Genomic DNA, 25,442 nt, shown 5'->3' with positions numbered 1-25,442 from the left:
CACTCTAAGAGCGCTCAAAGTTTCGGTCTTGGAATTTTGAGCTCATTTTCGCAGACGTTACTTTCTTTGAAGATGGTGAAGATATGATTGACAGGGCCATGGTTCTGATGTAGGACCTATTGGTTCCGCTCATAAAAGGGGGAGGGCTTGTTCCTCGATGCTTAATGAATGTGGTGCTGCAACAAATACTGTCAAGCTTGACGAGAGTGTGCGGGATGGTCTGCTCTGAATACTTCAAAGTGTACACGCGTTGTCTTGGTAGTTCATTCTCTTTAATTTGGGCCAAAACATATGCCCTGAAGATTTTCACTTCTGGGAGCACAATACGTAGAGACGAGCTTTAAAAAGCTTGCACCCGCATCATTGGAACACTAGGAAGAATCATCTGGCCAGAGCATTAGGGTCATAGTTTTTTTTATATAAATGAAAATCGGGCAGTGAGTTACCACTATCATTAAACGTGTCTAGCAGTCACGATCACTGGCAAGGGATGCTCTTTCTCGAGCACAGCAAATCATTGTTCTTTTACATTGATCGAAAATTTTACAAGTGGAGTCAGTCAGGGGAAGGCGTTCCAAGACAATAGTGGCCCAAGAGAGCCGGAAGCGTGTAGGACAGTAATACTAAGCATATAGGACACTAATAATAAAAATTTCTTGCCCATTGTCGTAAAAAGTTATGAGGGGAGTGCCTCAGAGCCTCATTTTATAGTATTTTGCTGGACACTACTTAGTAGATACGTGAAATAAGAAAGCGGAAGCTTGGCAATATAATATAGTGACCTGTCAAACTGAAGAAGGTCACCTATGAGGTCGAACATTTGAGAGGTGAAGCTCCTTAATATCGATGCTTGTCTGTTGTCCCCGCATAGCGAGCCACTTGTATTCGAGCACCCACTATATGGCTCTGCTGTGGTCGTTCCCCTAGAATGACCGTGTATGCTCCCGACGGGAGCAGAGTAGCGCATGGGCCCACAATCTTGCTTGGTTAGCAACCATAGGTGACTTGCTTGAGCCTGTCGCTGGTTCACGAAGCGTGTAGCTGATCGCAAGTTCACGTGCCTGGCGTGTCGACAACCTGCGAATGAAGAAGAAACACCTGGTTTCGGCTGTGCCAAGGGAGTTCAAAAGCAATTTTTCTGGCTGTTCGGTGATGCAAAGTGCGAAGCTGTAGCGTAGTGCCGAATAACAGGCAGTGCCATTGCCACATGGTCAGGTTGGGTCAGCTATGGATTATAAGTAACTTCTCACGACCACAAAATATAGGTCATCCAAGATTCAAGAAGCAGTTCCACAATCTATAGAATTGATTTTTACAACACTTTTTTTTTCTCAAAAACGGTGCCGCAACCACGCTACTACTTTGCTGACGAAGCTTAATGAGATGAACCTGAAAGAAATAGAAGCAACAGTTCGTAGCTAACGAGCTACAGAGCGCACGACTGCAACTTGATAGGCTCCAGGTGGACGGCAACTGCTTTTTGCGGTGCGGTCTCTGCGCCAGCTCCTTCTCAAGGCATCATTTCTCGCGGATTAGGAAAACAAATTTGCTACTCCGCTACCTGAAGGTAGCATACGCAGTGACTACACTACACTCCCAATCGCCACTCCTACGTGCCACCTAACGCGCTTTCTCTCTTGAGCGCTTGTGTCCTTCTTGCCTCTTTGTCATCGTTCTGTTATCACGCTGTCACTATCGTCGGCATTCGGGTCACGAACCGTCTCCATTGGCTGTAATGTCAGTTACATCGTTGTCATCGTCATACCCAGTCACGCATGCCATTGCCTGCGCTGTGACAGTCGTCGTGCACCCCATCGCAGTAGCAAGGCGCCGTGTTGCATTAGTATCTATTGAGAGGTTTTACGTGGGTAAGCAACGTATCATACGAACTCCCGAACAGCTGACAGCTTCAGGAGGACGTCGACATTGAAAACATGAGAGAGCTCGCATTCGCCAGGATGATGCTGCAGTGCGGGCCCAAAGCGAGGCCCGGGAGGCTGACGTCAGGCAGCAACTGCGTACCAATGATCCGGCAGTACTAATTGCAAGCTGCGCTAAATCATAAACGTGAATGCTGCCACGCCACTGAGATAGCTGGCGATCTCAAACGCTGGCAACAATGGCGCGCCGAAAAACTGGTATTGTGGGCATAACAGCGTCAGCCTGATGATTGCTCCAGCGCGTTCGGTGGGGCAAACGCCCACTTTCGGCGAGAGTTCTTCCAGTGGCACTTGTGATTCGGCTGCGACGTCTGTGTGTCATGTGAAGTAAACGCTATGGTAATAAACTTCAGTCAAACAAAAGTGTAAACTCAGTAACAAGCATTAACGTGTAACCAATAAGTGTGAATGACTTCTGCGCTGCGTCTGATTCCACCCACTGCAAAATACGGAGGCCGCACTTTGCAGCTTTCGCTGGTTAGTCTTTTGTATGGAGTGCTGAGGCGCTGATATTTTTTTCTCGCCTAGAAATGCAGTGGCCTTCTACAAACGCATGAAATTCAGGCCAATTCTCTCAGACACAGGGAAGCGAGTTCACAGAACCCATTGTGACTGAATTGTGCTCTTCTGCAGATCCAGTGTGCGTCACTTTATTCAGTCTGGTATTCTTGGATGAGCACTTTCAACACTTCACTTATATCGGGCGATGGATATGGATTTAACGTTATGTGTCAATGACAAACCAGTTAGATGGGAGGGAAGGCTTCGGACACATACTGTACGCCTCAGCCTACTATGCGCACTCTACACTTACACAGGCACAGGCAGTACCTCGCGTTCCTTAGAGAGTGCGAAAAACTGTTCAAACAAACTACTAACGTTTTAGGCTTCTGCAGGCACCGGACTGGCGATCACCACTTGTTTAGAAAGAGTGTTTTACAATTTCGAGTACTTGGTACTGTACTAAATAAGAGCATGAAGCCGTCCCATGGGTCACACACCTAATGAAGCAATGTTGACGAATATTACGGCTTTAGCCGAGAGGACAACCATAGAAAAGCATACTTGCATAAAGCGCGGACACGGTCGTAGTGCTCTGCGGCCGTGCTACTGTGCTGCTTTCTGAGATACTACTGCATGATCAGACCCGATAATGTCTTCAGCATTATTAAATTAACAAAAAAGCTTCTCTTTCTGATGCTGAGATTTGAACCCATACCCTCTTTCCCCGAAAGCAAGTGTATTTAACACTAGGCTACTCACCCATACAACCACTACGAAGGTAATATAAGTACAGCCCATCTAAACTACATGAATGTGTACGGTTTGTGGAAAACAAATGCAGAAATCCAACGCTTTCTAGTCAGACTTTACTGAATTTTGTGGTAAGGCATTAAACATCCTCGACAAGACACGTTGTAGAATGCATATGTACAATTGCTTAAATCAATAAAATTTCTTTTTTGCAAACACTTGATGCCAAAGTTGTGTTTTTGTTGAACTCTTGATGTGGCTATTACATGTCGTGACTGAAGAGTAGAAGCAAGCAAGGTCGCGCCATCTAGCTGTTGGTCAGAGCCTACCTTAAATGGGTCGTAAAACGCTCGCCCTAAAGCGACAATGCGAAGCCACCGGCGTCCACACGCACTATGTGACGTCATCATAAGTACTGCTTTGCCTATCGAGGAACGTGGAACTCTTCGGTACTTGCGAGTGCGTGCAACCGGGACACCCATCAGCGTCTTTTTCATACGCAATTGGCACTACCTTGAACTGTGACGTCATATTAGGCAGCGTTCTTGTGGGACGCGGATCGCGTATGGCAGACGCTGACGAGTGCCTCTTCCGCGCACTCGATATGTCATATATAGTTCCACATTCTTCTATACAAAGCGTCTATGCAGGTCCACTCGGGCTGATGATATAGTTAGCGCATGTGGCTGCTGAGGGTATTGCATTGTCGTTGTAAAGCGATTGTTTCACGACTCTTTAATGGACCGTAAAAAGGCTCGAGCAGTCACTCTTTATATAGTATATTCCTCTATGGGACAACAACGTACTGCTCACACGCTGTTCGAAATTTGGCCCCAGCCTCTGAAGCTGTGTGTTCAAAAAAAGTGGGTAGCAGTTTAGAGTACTAGAGGTTCTCTACTATGGTACCGTACGGTTACTCACCGATCCGATACTCCAAGCTTGAAACAGGGAAGTTTATTGCAAACTGGTAACAACGTTTCAGGTGAATACGACTGTCTGGTGTAACGAAATCAGTTCAGTGGCGTGTACAAACAAGAGAACATAGACAGGATGTAACACACAGCACTTCAATATTCTCACAGATCACGAATCACTCAAAAAAAATAAAGAGAAAAAGAAACGCAAAAAGCGCAAAGTTGGAACAAGTTCACTTATTACGTGCGGCAAGAAGCAATTTTCCCCCTTTTTCTGAGTTAAAACGGCAGTAAAAAATTCAATATTACCATTCCGAACACAAAAAAAAAACCTGTATGCCAGCTTCTGATAAAGGCTTCTTCACCTTGAGTTTCAATCTGTTCGGTAAGGTACTAAACCATGATCATTCTAATCTTCTGTAACGCGGGGTATGCAGCTCGTTGGGGTCGTTGCCATACTTCGGCCATACAGCGGCGACGCCACAAGACGAACATCGTGACGTACAGTACGAGTTATTAAAATAAGCCCTTTCTGCGTTGTTGGCCCGAAGGGATTGACACTCCGAATTGACGACGCACGACGTGCCACACGCCTTTGGCCGCTACACATTCAAACATCATGTGGCGGATCGTTTCTCTTTTCCCGCAGTTGGGGCAGTTGTCATTGGGAACGACGCCCCACTTTGACAGTCTCTGACGAGTGGGCAACGCGTCCCATCACCACACCCAATCAAATTCTCTAACTATTTCCGGTATGTGGTTGTTCTGCCATTTCTTCCAGTTTCTGGGCCTCCATCTCTATTTTCCTCGTCAGTAATCGAGTGACTGATTAACATTTCGCTAATGCATGGGGATGCAAGCTTTGCAAAGTATTCTTCAGCGGCGTTGCCGTGAACTGAACGCTTGAGGCCCTTTGCTGCTTTTTAAAAGGCATGTGGGTGTTCTGCTTAAGGTCCCCGGTACCTTTCCTACGTGAAGGCGGCTCCAAGAGTTCCGGTCCAATATAGCAATAAGCTACGACCAGGATAGTCATTGTCCTGAAGCCTCTGTGAATGTTGCAACACCTGGCAGACTGAGTCCTCCACAACTTATTCGGAGCTTCAGGAACTTTTGTTGAACTTTCGGTGTCTTCCCGTCCCTTAGGAAGGCTCCAAACAAAAAAGTTTGGGTATGAGTGCAATGTGCACGATATAAAAAGCAAATGCGCACGCTTTGGTTTTCACGACCGTCACTTTGGCGTCAAGTAACAAATTAAAGTCAGTGGCATACGCGAAAACCTGCGTGGCTCTATGTGCGGCGTCCTCCCAATTTCTTTTAGCCCCCTCCCTGTCTTGAAAGTATACCCCGAGAACTTTTACGCATTCACGTATTGAATACCAACCGATAATGAGCCGTGGAAGCCACCAAAACGAAGGGCTTTGCTTTTCTCCGCATTCAGGAAAGCATCCGATAAACTGGCATACTCTTCGAACAGCTCCAAGAAAGCGCGGTAACTAGCTTGGCTTCGCATGAACACAGAGATGTCTTCCGTATAAGCGGTGATGCTAACTGACCCAAGACCTGTCATTAGAAAGTCCTTAATATTAGAGCACTTTGCCACTTTTCTAAGGAGAGGGTCTATGGAAAGAATTAAAAAAAACACCGGTGCGATTTGGCATCCCTGGCGGACACCACTTGTTACTGCAAAGCTTGTTGTCTCCACGCCGTTGATGAGGATTCGGCTGGTCATGTTGGTGTATAGAAGCTTTATACAGCGGACGTACTTCTGGTTTAAGAGAATTTTATTTCCGCATATATCTTACATAGCTTATGAGCACACAGAAAAATGGACAATGGTGATCAATGCGTAAGTACAATGCAAGCTGTTATATACAGCGAAAAGCACTTATTTGCGTATGCAGTGATGTACAATGCAAAAATTGTATGAGAAAGACAGGACATTCATGACAATTGAGATGATTAAACTTAAAATAAACAGTCAGACTATATGAATAAACAAGGGGGGGGGGGTCTTTCACAGTGTGGGAAGATATTTTTGCATTCCCCTGTGAGGACAGTTTGCTCTCGTGCTCAAGAAAAATATTGCACAAAAAGACATGTTTCTAAAAAGGAAAAGGAAAATACACACTGCGCGTTCACAGTGGCACAAGCTCTAGCCCACCTCCTCAATAGAGGAGGAAAGACATAGACACTCTGTTGTTTTTTACAACAATGAATCGCGTAGATCAGCGTCTGAGGAAAGCCTCCACTCCCAGCATGGCTAGTTCTGCGTTGAGATGCATAAGCATAACATTTCTTAGCCGATGTAGCAAAGGAAACATGGCTCTCTGAGGGCGTCCCCTCCGGTGGGCCAGTCCCCTCCGCTTCCATAAGACGAAGGCTCCGATAGCCAATAAAAGTTCGAAGTTATCCCTGTGGCTAGACTTCCACTGCATACTTGTATGGAATATCCTGGTAACCATGCGCCAAAAGGTGCGTGCGACTATACATTCATGACAGACATGGTTCCAGCGTTTCGACGCGGCCGCATTGTAAACATGTGGCGGAGAGCGCCACGCCCCACGCCACAAGGCGGTCGGCCGTTGGTAAAGCCGCCCATTCCCAAAGCCTGTTTAGATCACGGACCTCGGAGGTGAGGGACGTGTTTTGAAGAGTGCAACGTCTTTTCGCCCATTTCCGGCGCTGTTCCTCAATTAAACTTTTAAATGCTATTAGTGCACCCATGTCGGTGGGAGACATTTCTATAAGTTCTTGAACTGGAAAATCGTTTCGCCATTGTTGCAAAACTTTTATCACATGCGTGTAATGCGCCGGTGGCTGTTCAGCAGCTGGTCCCGTTTCACTTGTTAAACCAAAAGCCTTCTAGAGGTATTTAGCAGATACACTACGAGTTGCCTGCCTCGATACGATGAGTTCTCCAAGAGTGGTCACGTGTTTTTGAGAGCCAACATGCGGCACATTCTATTAAGGTTGGGTATACTGAGCCCTCCCAATTGTACTGGTAGGCGTACCAAGGCTCTAGCAACAACTTCAGCGTGGCCTTCCCATAAAAAGGAGCCGCACGCAGTAGCCACTCTCAGCGAAACCCGACGAGGTGGTCGAGCAATTCTGGCTACATAAAGCAGTGGCGCTGTTATGCTGGATTTAATTAGATAGGCTCTTTCAGTGAAAGGTAGTTGAAAAGATATGGCGGCCTCAATGCGTCTGTCCATTTTGCGTTGGATCTCTTTCCATGTGGTGCGGGCTACCTCACCAGTCGAAAGGAAAGTTACTCCTAAGACTTTAACTCCTTGAACGATTTGGACGCCATCAGGGAACTCTTCAATGTGCATTCTAAAGCACAATGCCTTGCTTTTTTCTAGATTAAGACGTGCTACCAACAGGTAACTATACGTGTGAATTATTCGCAAAAAGGCTCTGTAGCTACCTATATTCCGAATAAACAACGAGATGTTATCGGCGTATGCCGCTACTTTCACTTCGCCCATGTCAGGGAGAGCATTTCCCCGAGGGTGAACATGGTTAAGTGCGAATGAACGGGTTGATGCTATGAGGGGTATTTATTAATTCGCACTATTATATTTATTAATCACACTATGGTGCCTTTATGGTGTAATGGTTCCTGGGAATCGCAATTTGATCACACGGGGGAGTTTACGTTCACTCACTGGCGACTGCCAACGAATTTTAACTTTACTCCCCCTCATAGCATGCGAGCCCCGGACGAGCAAAGTCCAGGGCTCGCACCTTCTCCCGCGCAGCACGTTCAGTGGCTCGAACGGCTTCGGGAACGTCCACTCGCCGTTGACGATTGCGAGCGGCGTCTTGACGCCGGCCTTCATCGGCCTTCTCCGCCTGACGCTTGCGTTGTCGTTCCGCTTTTTGGGCCGCGTTCGCGGCTCAATGCTGACGCCTCATCTCGGCCTCACGAGCGCGCAGTTCACCATCCGCTGCACGCTTCGCCCGCTTGTCCTCGGCCTCGCGAGCGCGAAGTTCGGCATCCTCTGCACGCTTCGCCCGCTTGTCCTCGGCCTCGCGAGCGCGCAGTTTGGCATCCGCTGCACGCTTCGCCCGCTTGCACTCGGCCTCGCGAGCACGCAGTTCGGCATCCGCTGCACGCTTCGCCCGCTTACGTTCGGTATCACGAGCCCTTCGCAGCACCGCCTTGTCTTCCAACGTCGGCGAAACCACCGCGGTACCATCACCTCCAACAACGGGTGCAGTGCTGGAATTCGGTTGTACTGCATTCGTTGTTGATGGTAGCGTTGCCTCCGGGACATCCATCGCAAGACCCGCTCTCGACGGGACACTGAGAGAGAAGGCGGGCGCGCGAGAGAGGGAGGGGTGCGCGCGCAGCTGCAGCGAGCGAGGAGAGCGGAGGAGCGAGCGAAGGGGGATATCAGCGCCGCGTCCGTGGCTTATTCTGTAGAGCGTCGCGCTGCGGCCCGCCAAGTCCTCTTTCTTTCAAAGATAGAGAGAAGACTGCGGACGCCGCCGACGGTGGTGGATGGTTTGGGGTCGCTTATAAAGTGTATTCATCCTTAAAACCGCGCATCGAAGTGCATTTTTGAATTTTTTCTAATTATGGATCTATGCATGATAAAAAGAGAATGGCGGAGAGGGGAGAGCCTTGTCGAATACCCCTGCTCACCGCAGTAGGTTCAGATGTATGGCCATTCACTGCTAATGGCGTTTCTAAGTCAGTGTAGTGTAAGCGGATGACGTCGGTTAAACGTGCTGGGAAGCCGTAACACTCCAGCACAGCGAAGAGATAATTCCATTCGACGGGATCGAAAGCTTTTTCCTGGTCTAAGGAAAAAAAAAGCCGGATATTTGTGTTCTTGTGGCGTACGTAAACAAATTGCGAGTCATCGCAAGCGAGGAATCGATCGTACGACCTTGAACACACCATGTTGGTATGTCGCTTACAATTTTCGGTAGAATGATAGTTATGCGGTGTGCAAGGATGGCTGTCAATATCTTATATTCTGAGTTAAGTAGGGAAATGGACCTCCACTCCCTTGGATCGGACGGCTCTCCCTCACTTTTAAGCAAGAGTATAACTCTGCTCCCTCGGAACGTATTCGGTCTGGTCCCGCCAGCAAGAAGCCCATTTAGCATTGTCAAGAGATTGGCTTTTATTGTTTCAAAGAAGGATTTGTAGAAACTCAGAGTTACCCGTAAGGCCGGCGCTGACGGTTACGCTCATGTGCTGAAGCATGAAGCGTAATTTATCCAACGTCACTGGGCTGCACAGACCATCGTTAAGCTCCTCCGCCCGCGTTCGCCGCCCTGGAAACATTCAAAAAATGTGTTTCAAAGACCCTCATTATGTCTTCTGCTCGTGTAGACTGTTCATCGTTCGGCAACTGAACGAAAGGAACATACGCTTGTTGACCCTAGGAGCCGTCGCAAACGCTTTGAAGAAGCGCTGGATCTGAAACCGGTCGTCCATTGATGAAAATCTGCGCAGCCGTGCGTGAACTAAGACGTAGCAAAAGTTCGTACTACGCCTTTAACTGATCGAGATAGTCGTGTATTGCGAACGTCAGCATTTCGCCTCTTCGTACAATACGCGCTTTTCGTAGCGTGTCGTTTATCTCCGTCGTCGGGCGCGCTTTCCTTTCGCGTCCCGCTTTTATAAGGTCGGTGCGCCTATTGTTTCTCAATGCATCCCAGTTACGGGGTTCAGGTGGCCTATCGCACACTTACTCTAGTGCATTGCGCAATACATCTACGCCTTCCGGGTCGTGTATGAGTGTGGTGTCCATTTTTCAATGGTTTTTAAATGTAGTGGATTGTTCGAAAAAAAATTTTACAGACACTGGAAAGTGATCTGTGAAGCATGCAGCGTCTGGTGGAAAATGTAGGACTTTGGAACTAAGGACATGTGTGGCTAACACTTCAGGGAAATAGTAGCAATCTAGCCGGGTCATGTTGGAACCCCGTTGCCAGGTTGCAACGAATTCATTCCCGTGAGGGTTGACCCACGCATCCTTGAGCTTGAAATCGTGGATGAGTTGTCGCAATGCGCGAACTCCGCTATTTTGTCTGCTCTGGCTGCGTCCGCGCGCATCTCCGTTGGTGTCCTCAACACAGTTAAAATCCCCTACTAAGAAAGTGCATGGAAAAGCTGTCAAACACAAATGAGTCGAGTGAATCGAAAAAATCGGCAGTGCCCCCACGTTGAGCTGGGACATATATTACGAGCGCCCTTACTCGTCTGCCGTGAAGGTCAACGTCTACTGCCAGTGTGCGGCCGTTAAAACCATAAACACAGTGTGCTCCTTGACGTAACGCTGGTGTAAAAAAAACAATTCCAACTTCGCACATGTTTGAATCGGTCGGCGAAAAAAAGGCTTCGACTCCAAATATGAATAAAAGGATTGCGCATAAAAAGGGGTTCTAAAGTAACATTCCTGTAAGAAGAGGATGTCGACATGACGTGACCTTGCGAAGTGCATGATTTCTCTCTGCTTATCTTGACGTCCGAAACCCCTTATGTTTAAGGAGAGAAAAGGCATGCAAGCCATTTTGAAAAGAGAAGTGTGCAGGCAAACTTCAGATAAACCCCTTCTCAGGCAAATCGGACACATCCATCGTCAACGGAACCAAGTATCATCGGTTACAGCTAGCTTTAGCTATGTTTGAAGTCTTCGGACACAATCTGGTTTTATTTTAAGTTTATGCAGGCCGTTCACATAGCTTTGCTTCTAAACTTCACAAGGAAAAATACCAAAGGACAAGTTAGTTACGTTTTCAACTCGACCTTTAGTGAAAACGCGAAAAGCAACAAAATCTCCCACAAGTTTGATGTTTAAATATATGCTACGAATTTATTACCAAAAATACCGAGGGCGCAGACTATTTTATCTGTCATATGCTGTGTGTATCTATCATATGCTGTGTATCTGTCATATCGAATAGGGATTATTGGATTGCTACGGCTGTAGACTACCTTACCCGGCACGCAGAAACAGCTTCTCTACAATTTCAGACTACCACTGAGGTCGCCGTTTTTTTTTCTTTGCAACACCTTTTTTCTCCATTGAGCCTCACGAGTTCTCCTGAGTGATCGTGGAAAAGTCTTTCTCACTTCTCTTGTCGAGCACTTTTTGCGTGCCTCCAACACTGTTCACAAGACCCTTTCTAGATACGACTCGCAAGCCAAAGGATTGACTGAACGCTTTCATCGGACTCTCTCGGAAATGACCACAGTGTACATTCACCCCAACCGCACGAACTGTGTGGAATCCAATCCTACGCTTCATGACGTTCGCTTATAGTACGGCTGCTCAACGCACTACCGGCTTTTCTTCATTTTTTCTTCTCCATGCTCACTCGCCGAGTTCACTCTAGAAGTCTCCTTTTTTTCGGCCCCTGCATCCTCGATCACTCTTTTCTTTAACAATTTTTATCTCTTCTCGCACACTGTCATCACCTCGCCCACCTTAACACCGGCCTTTCTCAAAGCACTACAAAGTGTCGCTACTACTCGTGTCACTGTGAATTTCGCCCCCTGTGATGAAGTTCTTCAGTGAGCTGCACTGTGCGTCCCCGGCTTCTGCTACAAATTCATAGGTCGCTTTATTGGGCCGTACACAGTGGTCGAACACATCATCATCATTATAATCATCGTCATCAACATCATCAGCATCGTCATCATCATCATCCTGACTACGTTCATTGCAGGACAAAGGCCTCTCCCTTGATCCACCAATCAACTCGGTCCTGTGCTTGCTGCTGTCATTTTTATGGCTGCAACCTTCTTCACCTCATCTGACCACCTAGCATTCTGTCTTCCCCTAACACGCTTGCGTTCTCTGGGAATCCAGTTAGTTACCCTCAATTGATATGTGTGGTTTAACGTCCCAAAATAACCATATAACCACCCTTAATGACCAGTGGTTATTCTGTCTACGTTCTACACGCCCGGCCCATGTACATTTACTCTTTCTGATTTCAACTATGATATCCTTCAGTCTCGTTTGTTTTCTGATCCACTCTGCTCTCTTCTTGTGTCTCAAGGTTACGCCTACCATTTTCCTTTCAATTACTCGCGGCGTTGTCCTCAATTTAAACGGAACCTTGTTTGAAAGTCTCCAGGTTTCTGCTCCGTAGGCAAGTAGCGGCAAGATGCAGATGTTACATATCTTCCTCTTGAGGGATAGGGGCAATCTATGAGTCATAACTTGAAAGTGCTTGCCAAACGTGCTTCACCCAAATCTTCTACTTCTGGGCAATTTAATCTCGTGGTTCGGCTCCGCGGTTATTACCTGTCCTAAGTATACGTAGTGTTTTACAACTTCAAGTACACTGTTACCTATCTCGAAGCACTGCTCTCTTCCGTGTTGTACATTACTTTCGTTTTCTGCAGATTAATTTTAAGACCTACCTTTCTGCTATCCTTTCCAGATCGGTAATCATGAGTTGCAAGTCATCCCCACAGTTACTCAGTAATGCAATGTCATCCACGAAGCACAGGTTACTGGGGTACTTCCATTACCTCTTATTTCTAACTCTTCCGATTGTAGGCCTCTCAAAACCTCTTGTAAGCACGCGATATATAGCACTGGAGAGATTGAATTCCCTTGTCTTACATTCTTCTTGGTTGGTATTCTGTCACTTTTTTATTCCAGAACACAATGTTGGAAGCTGATCTTCCAGGATGTTTAGATATGCTTTGTCGACGCTCTGATTTTGTGCTGTCTGCATCACTGCTTAAATTTTTACTGAATCGAATGCCTTCTCGTAATCTATGAAGGCGATGTATATTGGTTGGCTGTATTCGGAGCCTTTATTAATTCCCCGATTGATAGTGTGAATGTCTTAGATTGTTGAGTAGCCTGTTCGAAATCCTGCTTGTTTTTTGGTTAATTGAATTGCATTGTTGTATTAATTTTGTAAGCGATTACCTTTGTAAATCGCTTGTATGCGATGGAGAGCGAGCTGATCGGCCTGTAATTCTTCGAATCCTTGTCTTCTCCTTTCTTATTTATTAAAATGATGTTAGCAATTTTTAAAGATTCTTTTAATTTGCCCGTCAGGAGACATTTCGTAAACAAGGTGGCTAGTTTTTTTAATGCAGTCTGCCCTCCGTCTTTTAGAAGATCTGATGTTACCCGATCCTCACCAGCAACTCTGCCTCTAAGCGTTCCCTCCAAGGCTTTTCTGACTTCTGTCATTACTGTTGGGATGTCATCTGAGTTGCTGTTAGTTCAGCATTATGGTCGCGGTTGTCCTGGCTACTGTACAACTCCTGTTATAAAGGTCCAACAGACATTCTTAGTTAATTACCGCGTTTCTCCTCTCAGGTATAATCGTGATCATTGTTGCCGAAGGACAGAAAGAGTGCTTGTACCTCGTTTGAAGCCCTATACGGCACGCATTCCATAATATTATCAGGTGACCGGGCGGCCACTTCCACCGCACGGAGGAATTAGTGTGAGCACGACAAGCAAATGGCTCTTCATTCGCTTTACATATAATAATCAACTGTACAACATCGTCATCTGTAAATATCATCATCAGTGTGAATCAGTTCGAGCCTAGAAGCATAAACCGGTTCCTCATATATATATGTATTGTTAAGGCGTTTATTAGCCGGCACACAGCGAGCATACACAATGGCGACAGTAACGGCCAAGCACGGGCTCTCAGCGCGAGTGGCGTCCTTTTTGGGTAGACCCACTAGAAGGCACCTGAGAGTTCAACCAATTTCAGCGTTCGGATGCTTCTCTACAATTACCCCGGGGTCGAAAAGGGAGCTGCCTGGCGACCTAAAAGCTTGTCGCTATGAGCGGGTCTTAGTAAGTCTTCAGGCGCTCATGGTTGACTATGTCGCGCCCGCGACGGCGCATGTCCAAAGATTGTTCAATTGGTTCGATCAGATAGTTGACCGGAGATGTGCGCTCGATGACACGGTAGGGGCCTTCGTATTTCTGGAGTAGTTTGGAAGAAAGGCGAGCTACAGAGGTCGGGATTGAGAACCAGGAGAAACGTGGGCTCAGAAGTGGTGGAGCCATCACGAATACTCTTCTGCCGCTCTTCCTCATGCGTCGTAGAAGTCTTGGAAAGCTCTCGACACTCTTCAGCAAGCCTGGCTGTCTCAGAAATAGGTGCGCACTCAGATGGATCCGTTGTGCACGGGAGTATCGTGTCGATGGTGTGTGACGGGTGCCTTCCGTACAGCAAGAAAAAAGGTGAAAAACCGGTTGTGCTCTGAGGGGTGGTGTAGTAGGTGTAGGGACGAAGGGCTGTATAGTATCCCAACTAGTGTGGTTGGCGGCGACGTATATCGAAAGCATGCCACCGAGGGTGCGGTTAAAGCGTTCGGTGAGAACATTCGTCTGCGGGTGGCAAGCAGTAGTTTTGCGGTGGACAGAATGGCACTCCGTGAGTATGGCTTCGACGACTTCTGACAAGACACGTCCTCGGTCGCTGAGAAGCTCATGAGGTGGACCGTGGCGCAATATGCATCGATGCAGTAGGAAGGACGCAGCATCATGCGCAGTGGCCGCGGGGATAGCGGTGGTTTCGGCGTATCGCGTTGAATGATGTACGGCGACAATGGGCCAGCGGTTACCAGCCGACGTCAGAGGAAGGGGTCCATACAAATCGATACATATGTGCCCAAGCGGACGCTCAGGGCAAGGTAACGGTTGCAGACTGGCTGGCGACATGTGTGTTGATGGTTTGTGGCATTGGAAAGCGAGGCAGGAGCGAACTGCTGCACGTAGCGGTACATCTCGGGCCAAAAGTTGCGGTGTCAATTGCGATGGTAGGTTTTGAATACCCCAGAGCGCACGCATTGTGGATCAGAATGGAAGAATTCACATATCTCCGACCGCAGACTGCGGGGTATCACGAGGAACCACTGCCGGCAATCGGCGTCGTAATTGCGTCGGTGCAGGAGGCCGTCACGGATGGCGAAATGGTGAGCTCGACGACGCAAGGCGCCGTGGATAGCGTAGCGGACGGATAATAGAGCAAGTCGATCAGCGTGGCGATCCAATTATTTTTTCGCTATTCGGAAAGCGAAGATGTCAACTTCAATGGCAGAAACAGCAACCGAGGATACTGAGCAGAGCACATCACCTTCAGGCAGAGGGGAGCGCGATAGGACGTCGGCGTCAGCATGCTGGCGTCCGTTGCGGAAGAGCACGTGGATGTCGTAGTCTTGTAAGCGAAGAGCCCAACGGGCGAGACGGCCTGAGGGATCCTTCAATGATGAAAACCAGCACAGTGCATGATGGTCGGTGACGACATCGAATGGGCGACCATACAAATAAAGTCGAAACTTTGTAAGTGCCCAGACGATCACCAGGCACTTTTCTCCGTGACGGTGTAGTTTGTCTCGGCTCTCGTGAGCGTACGGCTTGCATATGCTACGACATATTCAGGGAATCCGGGTTTGCGCTGCGCCAGGACAGTGCCGAGGCCTACACCGCTGGCGTTCGTGTGCACCTCCGTTGGGGCCATAAAGTCTTAGTGGCGTAGAATGGGAGGAGACGTCAACTAATGGCGGAGCTTTGCAAACGCGTCGTCGCACTCGGACGACCATGAATTGAGGGGTCCATTACTCCCAAGGAGCTTCGTCAGCCGTGATTTGATCGTGGCAAAGTTTTGTATGAAGCGTCGGAAGTATGAGAACAGGACCACGAAACGACGCAGTTCTTTGACGGACGCAAGTTTGGGGAATTCGGCCACGGCACGAAGCTTGGCTGGGTCAGGAAGAATGCCATCCTTGGACACGACATGCCCTAGGATGGTGAGTTGCCGTGCTGCAAAGCGGCACTTCTTCTGATTTAGTTGTAAGCCGGCATTGCTCACACGTACAAAAACTTCTTTCAGACGTTAGAGATGCGCGGAGAAATCTGGAGCGAAGACAACAGTGTCATCAAGGTGACACAAGCATGTGTGCAATTTCAAGTTGCGCAGAACGGTGTTCGCCATGCGCTCAAAGGTCGCAGCTGCATTACATAGACCAAACGCATGACGTTGAATTCTTACAAGCAGTCTGGTGTGATGAACGCAGTCTTTGGTCGAGCGTCATCAGCCATAGGTACTTGCCAGAACCCCGAGTGCAGATCGAGAGAAGAAAAAAGTTCGGCTTCGTGAAGGCTGTCGATGGCGTCATCAATGTGTGGCAGTGGGTGAACATCCTTGCGAGTGATCTTATTCAGCTGTCTGTAGTCCACATAGAACCACACAGAACTATTTTTCTTCGCAACAAGAACAACAGAGACGCTCATGGACTGTCCGAGGGACGAATAATGTCGCATCAGAGCATATCATCGACCTGCTCGTTAATTTCCCGACGTTCAGCAGGCGACACGCGGTATGGACGTTGCCGTAATGGTAGATGGGCACCAGTGTCGATACGATGCGTAACAGTGGACGCGCGACCGAGAGAACTTCGTCCGTCATCGAAAGAAGAACGATATTCTCGCAACAGGTCCAGAAGCTGGGAGCGCTGTACCGACGTAAGGTTGTCATCAATGTGGGGGCCAAGTATCAGGAGATGATGGATCAGAAGTGCAAACAGCACTGATGGTACGTGAATCGGGACAACGCGAGTCATTGGGTACGTCCAGAACTTGTGCGTCATCCACTGGTGCCACTCTGCCGAGACATTCCCCTCGAACCAAGGTAACAGTGTACGGGGATGGGTTGGTCACAAAAATAGCGGCATTGAACTGGGTGATTTGCATGGTCGCAAAAGGTACTGGCAACTCTTTCCTTCGGCAAGCTTGGTCGGATGGCGAAATGAGTGCAATTGTGTCGGAGAGACCAGCGCAGTAGACAGATACACCCATCGTCGAGCTTGGAGGCACTATGATATCGTCTTTCACGAGAATCTTGCTCAGTTTCGAGGGTCTGTCTTCCAGCGTCAAATGTGGGAAGGGTTAGAGTTCAATTTCAGCGGCGGCACAATGGATGACGGCGTCGTTGCGGGAGAGAAAATCCCATCCCAGGATGACGTTGTGAGGGCATGCAGGAATGTTGATGAATTGGCTGACATACAGAATGTCCTGAACAACTACGCGAGCGGTGCACCCTGCTGTATGACGGATACGATGCAAACGGGCAGTGCGAAAGGACAACCCAGAAATTGGCGTCGTCACATTTCGAAGCAAGCGGCAAAGGTTTTCGTCCATAACGGATACTACAGCTCCAGTGTCAATAAGAGCAGATGCACGAACACCGCCCACAAGCACGTCAATGACATTAGATGGGCGGCTCTGAGGGCTGTCACAATGCGATAGCGTCGCAGCCCTTGCCTCAGCGACTGCGACGACTAGTTTTCCCGCTCGTGAGAAGCTGAACTTTACCGCATGGGGGACGGGTAACGACGTTGTGGAGACGGTGACCTTCGAGAAGATGGAGCTAGGCGAGACGGTGGTGGCATAGACGGCGTTTCGTCGTGATAGGTACGCCAGATCTAGCAAGCAACAGGCGATGAGATATCGGGCGTCTGTACGCGAGTGCAATAACGTGCTACGTGGCCGGCGTAGCCGCAGTCAAAGCAAATGGGCCGGCTGTCGGGTGTGCGCCATCAGTTCGCCGAGGTAGGTCTTGTTCATGACGCAAGAGCCGATGGACGGAACGGTGGCTGCAGGGTGTGCTGGAGCTGAGTCTTAGAGGTCACGTCAACATACGTAGCTGGCATACCCGCTGCAAAGGACGGAGGTCGTGCGGCCGCTTCGGCGTAAGTCAGTGGGGCGGGTGCTTGAATGACTGTAGGCGGCCTGGCGACCACTTGGGCGTAACTTGGGAGCGCAGGGGCCGGAAGCTGTTGTGGGTGGTACGCAGGCATGACCTCCGCTATTTCCTGCTCAATTGCTCGCCGAATGGGCAGAAGAATGGTAGTGGCTGATTGTTGAGCAGCTGGTGGGTGGACAAAGGGCAAGAGAGAAAACTGCCGCGCGATTTCCTCACGTATGAAGGACTTGAGGTCTGCCAGCAGTGCCACCTGATCACAGCTCGCCAGCAAGCCCTGCATTTGGTGGTGTGGAGTGACGGGTCATCAAACGCTGCCGGCGGAGCTTCTCGTAGCTCTTGCACAGCGGGATTACCTCAGCCACTGTGCCTGGGTTTTTCGCAAGCAGCATCGTGAAGGCATCGTCGTCAATGCCTTTCATGACGTTCCGGATCTTGTCTGATTCAGACATGCTGTCGTCAGATTTCTTGCACAAGCCCAGGACATCGTCAATGTAACTGGTGAATGATTCACCAGCCTGCTGAGCGCGTTCGCGTAAGCGCTGCTCGACTTGCAGCTTACGAACGGCAGGGCGGCCAAAAACGTTGGTGATAGCAGTCTTAAAATCGAACCAGGTTGCGAAATCGGAGGCGTGGTTGATGTACCACAAACTTGCAAGACCAGCAATGTAAAACACAAAGTTTGTCAACTTGCCGTCCTTGTCCCATTTGTTGGGTACGCTCGCGCGCTAGTAAATGGAGAGCCAGTCCTTCACGTCAGTGTCATCGGCGCCAGTGAAGATCGGTGAATCGCGGATCCTTGGGGGCACCGGGACAAGCGGGCGACACGAGAGGAGGCGTTTGCTGAGAGGCGTCGTGGAACATGGTGGATGGCAGGGTACGTGATCGTAGCTTCAAGGGCATCGAAGGGGATCGTAGCACTCTACACCAATTTGTTAAGGCGTTTATTAGCCGGTACGCAGCGAGCATACACAATGGCGACAGTAACGGCCAAGCACGGGCTCTCAGCGTGAGCGGCGTCTTTTTGGGTAGACTCACTAGAAAGCACCTGAGAGTTCGACCAATTTCAGTTTTCGGAAGCTTCTCTACAGTATATATATATATATATATATATATATATATATATATATATATATATATATATATATATATATATATATATATATATATATATATATATATATGTGTGTGTGTGTATATTGTAACGCGAATAAAATCAGTGCAAGTAAATGTGTAGTAAACAGCGGAACGCTTCGATAACCCAGCGCGAGTTTGTCGTCATCTTTCTCCAGGCGAAATCCGTCGGCACGCACAAGTAATGATGACACTAGCCACGCAACAGCCAAAAGCCCACTGCATGCTCGTGTCAATGTTCACTGCATGCTCGTGAAAAGGGTCGGCGCGTGTACGCTCACGCGCACTCTTTTCTGTTGTTCTTTGAGGCGAAACACAGGCGAAATCAGGCAAAATCACGCAGACGAAATAACGCAGGCGAAATCATGCATGAACCAGAATTGAAGAGTAATCAAGCGTGAAATCATATGAAATAGAAATGTAAGAGGAAGATAAATAGAAAGAGCTAGAAAGGGCAGCATGTATATAGAGAGAGAAAGAAATAAAGAAAAAGACAGCAAAAATCACAGCATATCCACGAAGTGAATGATGAGTGGGGCGAAGCGTCCGTCTGTCTGACTGTGGATATGCTGTGCTTGCTACGCCGGAGGGACAGACTGCTCTAGACCGTAACAAGCTTCACCCATAAAGCAGCAAAAGAGACAGGGGAAGACAGAGAGCGAAAGAAACGAATAAAAAACTGCAGAGAGACAAACAATGCTGTCCAGCTCCGCACTTATGTCGGGCTTGGCACACATTGAGGGAAGCTGTCTTGTTTCTTTTTTTTTCATTTCTAATTAACATGGGATCACCATACGGAGCCTGTTTTGCTAACACTGTAGGAAGCAATTATTGTTGCTTGTTAAAATCTAATACCAACTCGCACACTTTGGGGAGCGCAGGAAATGGAGAGGCTGGCCATGGATTGGGGAGCCTCACTCTATCAATAGTTGAAAGCACTTCATGAAGTGAGCTCAGGCGGCAAGGTCCCGTTTCAAGTCTTTGTTTCTCCGCATGACATACCACCAAAGAGTCAGAGGAGTATGCGTACGCCTTGCGGATAAGTGCGTGAACCTTGAGAGGTAGTGCCGTCGTCTGCTGAAGACGCATCGCGCTTACGCTCTACAGACTCTCAAGCACTATTTTTGCATATGCACCGTTGTGCAACGATCGCACGAGCGAGCGATTGATTGTCGTCGTAGTTCGCAATGGTGATTCACCACGCTATAGTTCGCTAACGACAGTGAGGGAAGAATGCGGCAAGGGGTGCCCGTGTGCGTAGCTCCCTCGGCTGTAATTTGTATTCCCAGCATAGGACGTCGAAGAAAAAAATGACAATACATATTGTAATTCGTCCGTGGGGGGCATTAACTATTATACTCTCTTGCGACTATCGTTCATTGTAGATTCGCTCACTGAGGAGGCTTGAATAAGGCGTTAATGGGTTGTAAAGTACAAATGTCCAACCATACTCATTGCCGCTACGTCCCTGCCGTCAAGGTTCGCTTAATTGCAACGCTGCAGGCGTACAGCAATATATCGTCGCCACAGCTTGAAAACTTGAAGGCAGGCATGCGAAGGGGTAACAAATGCATGTCTTGTGTCTTATTTCACGATCCTCTTTCATAATCATCGAGCGTTATGAGAGATAACTTTTAATGGCAAAAAAGCATGCATTAAAGAGCAACGTACCTTCATTCTAGTTGTTCAACCTTGTCCAAGCAACGAGTATTAGTTACTGTTTAGGTGCCCTTTGCACGTAGTGGTATATCTATACTTCTATCCAACATCTTCACTCTAATGTAGGACAGAAATGTACTACACATGCTGCTCCCTTTTTGTAAATAGGCACGTAGTAAGCGCAACCAACCGTTTCCAAGCTATACGAGTGTGCATTGCAGATCCAATTATAGAGAAATATTGTAGTTGTTTGCAGAGCATCGCGTTCAAAATTTTGTGTCGTGTCAGTGAGAAAGACTGCGGCCTTTTTAAGGTTCTGTTTGACAGGGGGTACTGTCTTCACTGCAGGTGAAAGCGCATCGTAAGTGTGTTATTCGAGTTGGAGAGTCCCGGTTCTGAAAAGCTTCATCGATCCGCATAGCTTTCTTTTTTTCGCACTGCTCATTCCATAGGTACTCGAGATGTATTTGTGCTGTTTCGTATAAGGCTCAACATCGACGCGGTGTGTTGTACGGTGTACTTGCGAGCGAAAGCTCGCCAAGGCTGCATACGGGCGCCGTTCATGCAGAGATGAAACACGCTGAGTGGCTCTGTTCGCGGAATGAGCATGAAGGTATTCCAATGAGGGGGATGCATCGCTTGGGAACCGACAGTCCGCAGTCATCAAAAGGGCGCACTCATTCTAGAGTGGAATTAGCAGACGACTCGTATCGTTATGCTTGCTACTGTTACCAGGCCCTGGAAACTCAGCGCTCACTTCGGTTTCGAAGAACATGCACGCTCTTAGCGGTTGCCGCGCATCCTATGATCCGGTTGAACAAGTTGAGGTTGATGTGAAGTTTCGCCTTTATTGTCTTTTATAAGTTTTTAGAAATGAAAAAAATTCAATACCCCTGCAAAAAACTTCTATTTTGTTCATACATTTTCTCTCATTCCTTATTTTTGTGAAATTTAATTCAGGTGAAGTGCGGGAAGTCATTGACTTGAGTTCATAGCGCTCACCTCCACTTCTTCTCACCCCTCGCTTAGTGACATCGGAAGTTTGATCGCGCTCAGTTATCTCACTTGGTTGGCGTGTCAACAACGGGATAGATAAAGACAGCAAGTTGTGGCGGGCAGAGAACGGAAGCCGCAGTGAGCTAAGCCGAACAAGTCAACCGCGAATTTGACGAAGATGGCTTAATCGGAAAACTCGTGTTTTTCGAGACTCTGCGGTGGTCTAACCCGGGAACATCTAAAGTTCTGCGAAGGTTTTTCAGGTGAGCACAGTAATTTGGACCCAATTTTCTAGCACGTATTGATTTTAGGGGAGAAGCTCCTTATGGCGTGGGTCTGTCTATTCCTTGTATGTATGTATGTATGTATGTATGTATGTATGTATGTATGTATGTATGTATGTATGTATGTATGTATGTATGTATGTATGTATGTATGTATGTATGTATGTATGTATGTATGTATGTATGTATGTATGTGTGTGTGTATGTATGTATGTATGTATGTATGTATGTATGTATGTATGTATGTATGTATGTACTTAGCCACCTAAAGCACATACCCGCTCTAGAGAGGGTATGTGCCACAGGCGTTTGCGAGATCGGATATGCCGGTACTTGGAGTGTTCACTAGATGGACGCACGGAGACAGACTACAGAGAGACGGACAGACAGACTAGCAGACAGACAGATGGATGGATAGATGGGCGGACGCATGAACGCATGGAGTTTCTGTAAGAAAACTATGCGCGCTGTCACAATTAACAAACGTGATGGAGTCAAATGCGACGTGCTCTGCTTGTGATTTTCAAATAATTTCCGCATTGGTTCGCATATTCTGGGTTCAACGCTTGCTCATTGGATCTGTACCTGAGTTATAAATTAAAGCTACTTTTATAGAGCTACACTTTTACACTACGTGTTTCTGTTGTTTGTTCGTTTTTTTCCAAAACGTGCAATAAAATAGTTATTTTATTTTAATTTGTTCTGATCGAGTTTCGTTTTACTCAAAAATCAGTCAGCTTAGCTTTCGCTTGTTCAGAAAACATGAACAAAATTGAAAAAAAAGCATCAAAGTGTTATGGTCGCATTGCCTAAAGGGTCAGCGGTGCGGAAAGAAAGCACGAGCGCATTCCGCTTGCATGTGAAGTGGTAAAGGAGGGCTCCCATGGTAACCCTCCTCCTCTCTATTCTTCATCATTTTCTTTCGTATGGCGACCTCATCAGTGCCGTCATTATATAAATTTTCTGTTCGTGCTTTATTTCTAGTAGGATGCCCGGCAATCGCCAGTGGTAAAAGCGGCGCTGCCACTGCCGAGAGCGAATACATGGGACGTATAGGGAGCTTCCGCCCCCTGCTTTTACCTCGAACATCTCGTTGAGTTGATAGAAACAGTAAAAACCACCACACTTTGGAAACGACCGTATTGCGTGCCAGCTTTTTCTGAGGTTACACGAGATCTGATCCTATAGGTACCCTAACAATCTCTGGAAATACAAACAATGAGCACGGTATACGCTCTCCCGTCATCGCCCGTCTTTGTGGCAGAACTCGAGACGCCAGCTGTTGGTTCTCGTGACGTCAGGATGCAATTCGCTCTGGATTGGTGGATATACTCCACTTTGTTTTCTGCGTTTGCAGCAGTGCGAGGTGAGACGGAAGCATGAAGTCACAAAGTGCCAAATCTTCACTATCTCAACGGTTAAGGCTGATTGATTTATTGATTATTTATAAATAGGCTTTAACGTCCAAAAACAACCATTTGATTATGAGAGACACCGTAGTGAAGGGTTCTGGAAATTTCGACCTCCTAAGCTTCTTTAGCGTGCACCCAAATCTGTGCACGCGGGCCTACAGCCTTGTCGCCTTCATCGAAAATGCAGGCGCCGCTGCCGGGACTCGATCCCGGCTGCGGTGGGATCGAATCGAAAAATAAGGGAGGAGGAGGAGAGACCGCTTGTAAGAAGGGTAGAGAAGACAAGCATTAAACTGCTCTCTCGCCTGTGTACTCATTGAGGTTTAGGGGCCCGTTTGGCATGTTAGGCTGGTTTCCATACTTCGGATCACGTTCAACTTCTTGCTATCAATTCCAGGCTTCGCGCTGGTTGGGGAACTGTGAGCCTTTTTTTTTCACTGTGGCGTTACGTAGCTCACTGTGTGAACCCAGTATAACCAGAAACCGTGAAACGGCACACATATTGGGCTGACTCCATATCAGAATAAAAAAAATAAATGTGGCAATTTTTACACGCTCATAACATCTTCGTCTTTCTACCCTTCCTTTCCTCCCGTCCAGTCTTTCTCGATTTCTTTCCCTCTTTCCCTCTCTTTGTACTTGTTCTCTCACCCATAATTGTAATTACAGGCGGTGCCGTAGCAGTGGATTAGTCGGATTTGCCTGAATTCTTCGGCACATACCAGCTCATGAATAAAGTAGTTTTAATGCGACTGCTACAAAGGGCTTTTTCGCCGAAATTCCGGTGTCGTCGGCGATGGTTGAGAATGAAAAATTGTCATCTTTTGCGTGAAAAAAAATGAGAAATTGCAAATAAAATGAATATTAAAAATTTTGGATTCGAGTAGAGACGAAATCCGGGTCATTTGTGTGGTGAAGGGGTGTTCTACTACACAGCCCCGCTTCTGCTTGTGAATACAATGAAAATACCTTGCTCTGTTTGAAAATTCAGCGAATGTAACTTGCATGCTTTACAAACACACGCGTCGTGTATACATACTTCACAATGCAACATGTAATATCACAGTAAATGCAGGGTACCAGCTTAAATTGCGATCGTGCTTCAGTACAAGGGATTATCATAAATGCATGGGATTATCATAAATTCATACCCGTGGTTTGATGATGATGATGATGATGATACAACATTTTTATTTATGAAAAAAAGAAAAAAAAAGGTAGGGGATAATGTCAAGGGTGGTTTCTTAATTTCAGGACACAAGTGGCCGTTGCAGCTTGCCAGGCTTGAACCAGGAGACCCCTTTGGGTCTTCAGGTCAGGTCAGGCGAAGATGGCTTGCCAAGGCTCCCTCAGTAGCTTCTGTATCAGATGTGTCTGAAGCTTTATAGGCTTGTTCCGGCAGCCCAATGTGATGTGTTGCAGCGTCGGTCGTGACTCGCACCACGGACATTTGTTTACACATGCATTGTGGTTTATGTGATGCCACCTTTCCAAATGTGGATAGGTGTTAACTTGTATTTGTCTCAGCTGGCGGACTTGGTCAACTTTAAGCGATTTGTGTGGTGGGGCATACCGCTGCCTTGTCTACTGTTGATGCTCGAGTATGTCGCGTGCAGTGAAAATTCATACTGATTATTGTTGTTGTTTTTCACTCGGTTGCTCAAATCACAAGTGAAACTGTGCGCCAGCGCATTCCGTGGTTTGAAGCATGCTGCCTATTACAAAGGATGCATCTGTCTCACTGACACATGACGTTTTGAACTCTGTATGAACTAGGGACAGGATATCGCTATCGCGTTTAACTTCTGAAGGTGAAGCATAAGGATCCCCAATATTTTTGGACATGGTAACTCACTTTACGCCCAGCTCGAGCAACTTGATTGTGTATATCACACAGTGAATTATGTCAAGGTGTGTCTATAAATAAGCTTGTGGCTTCCGCGGTAGATCATTCGCAGGCTTTAACCTTAAATTGAACGTGTCAAATTATAACTACTTGCTGTTGGCCTCATCTATTCATACAATGTATTGATCATATCACTTTGGTTACATTACGCGAAGTAACTGACAAAACAGAGAGAAAACGAGCAAAGTGCTCACATTCTTTTCCCCCTTGTTTTTTTTCAT

General features: G+C 47.4%; 1 long non-coding RNA gene across 1 annotated transcript in view; it reads right to left on the bottom strand.

The window, feature by feature from the left end:
* Positions 1-250: 250 nt before the first annotated feature.
* Positions 251-25,442, bottom strand: part of LOC142768737 (uncharacterized) — a 123,923-nt gene continuing 98,731 nt past the window's right edge. The window contains exon 2 of the long non-coding RNA XR_012885419.1: positions 251-1,077. This is a non-coding gene — a long non-coding RNA (uncharacterized LOC142768737). The remainder of the gene's footprint in view (positions 1,078-25,442) is intronic.

The sequence above is a fragment of the Rhipicephalus microplus genome, chromosome 8 (assembly GCF_043290135.1).
Source record: "Rhipicephalus microplus isolate Deutch F79 chromosome 8, USDA_Rmic, whole genome shotgun sequence".
NCBI lineage: Eukaryota > Metazoa > Arthropoda > Arachnida > Ixodida > Ixodidae > Rhipicephalus > Rhipicephalus microplus.
Note: the sequence above shows the minus strand (reverse complement) of the source record. Positions and strands in the feature narration are given on the sequence as shown.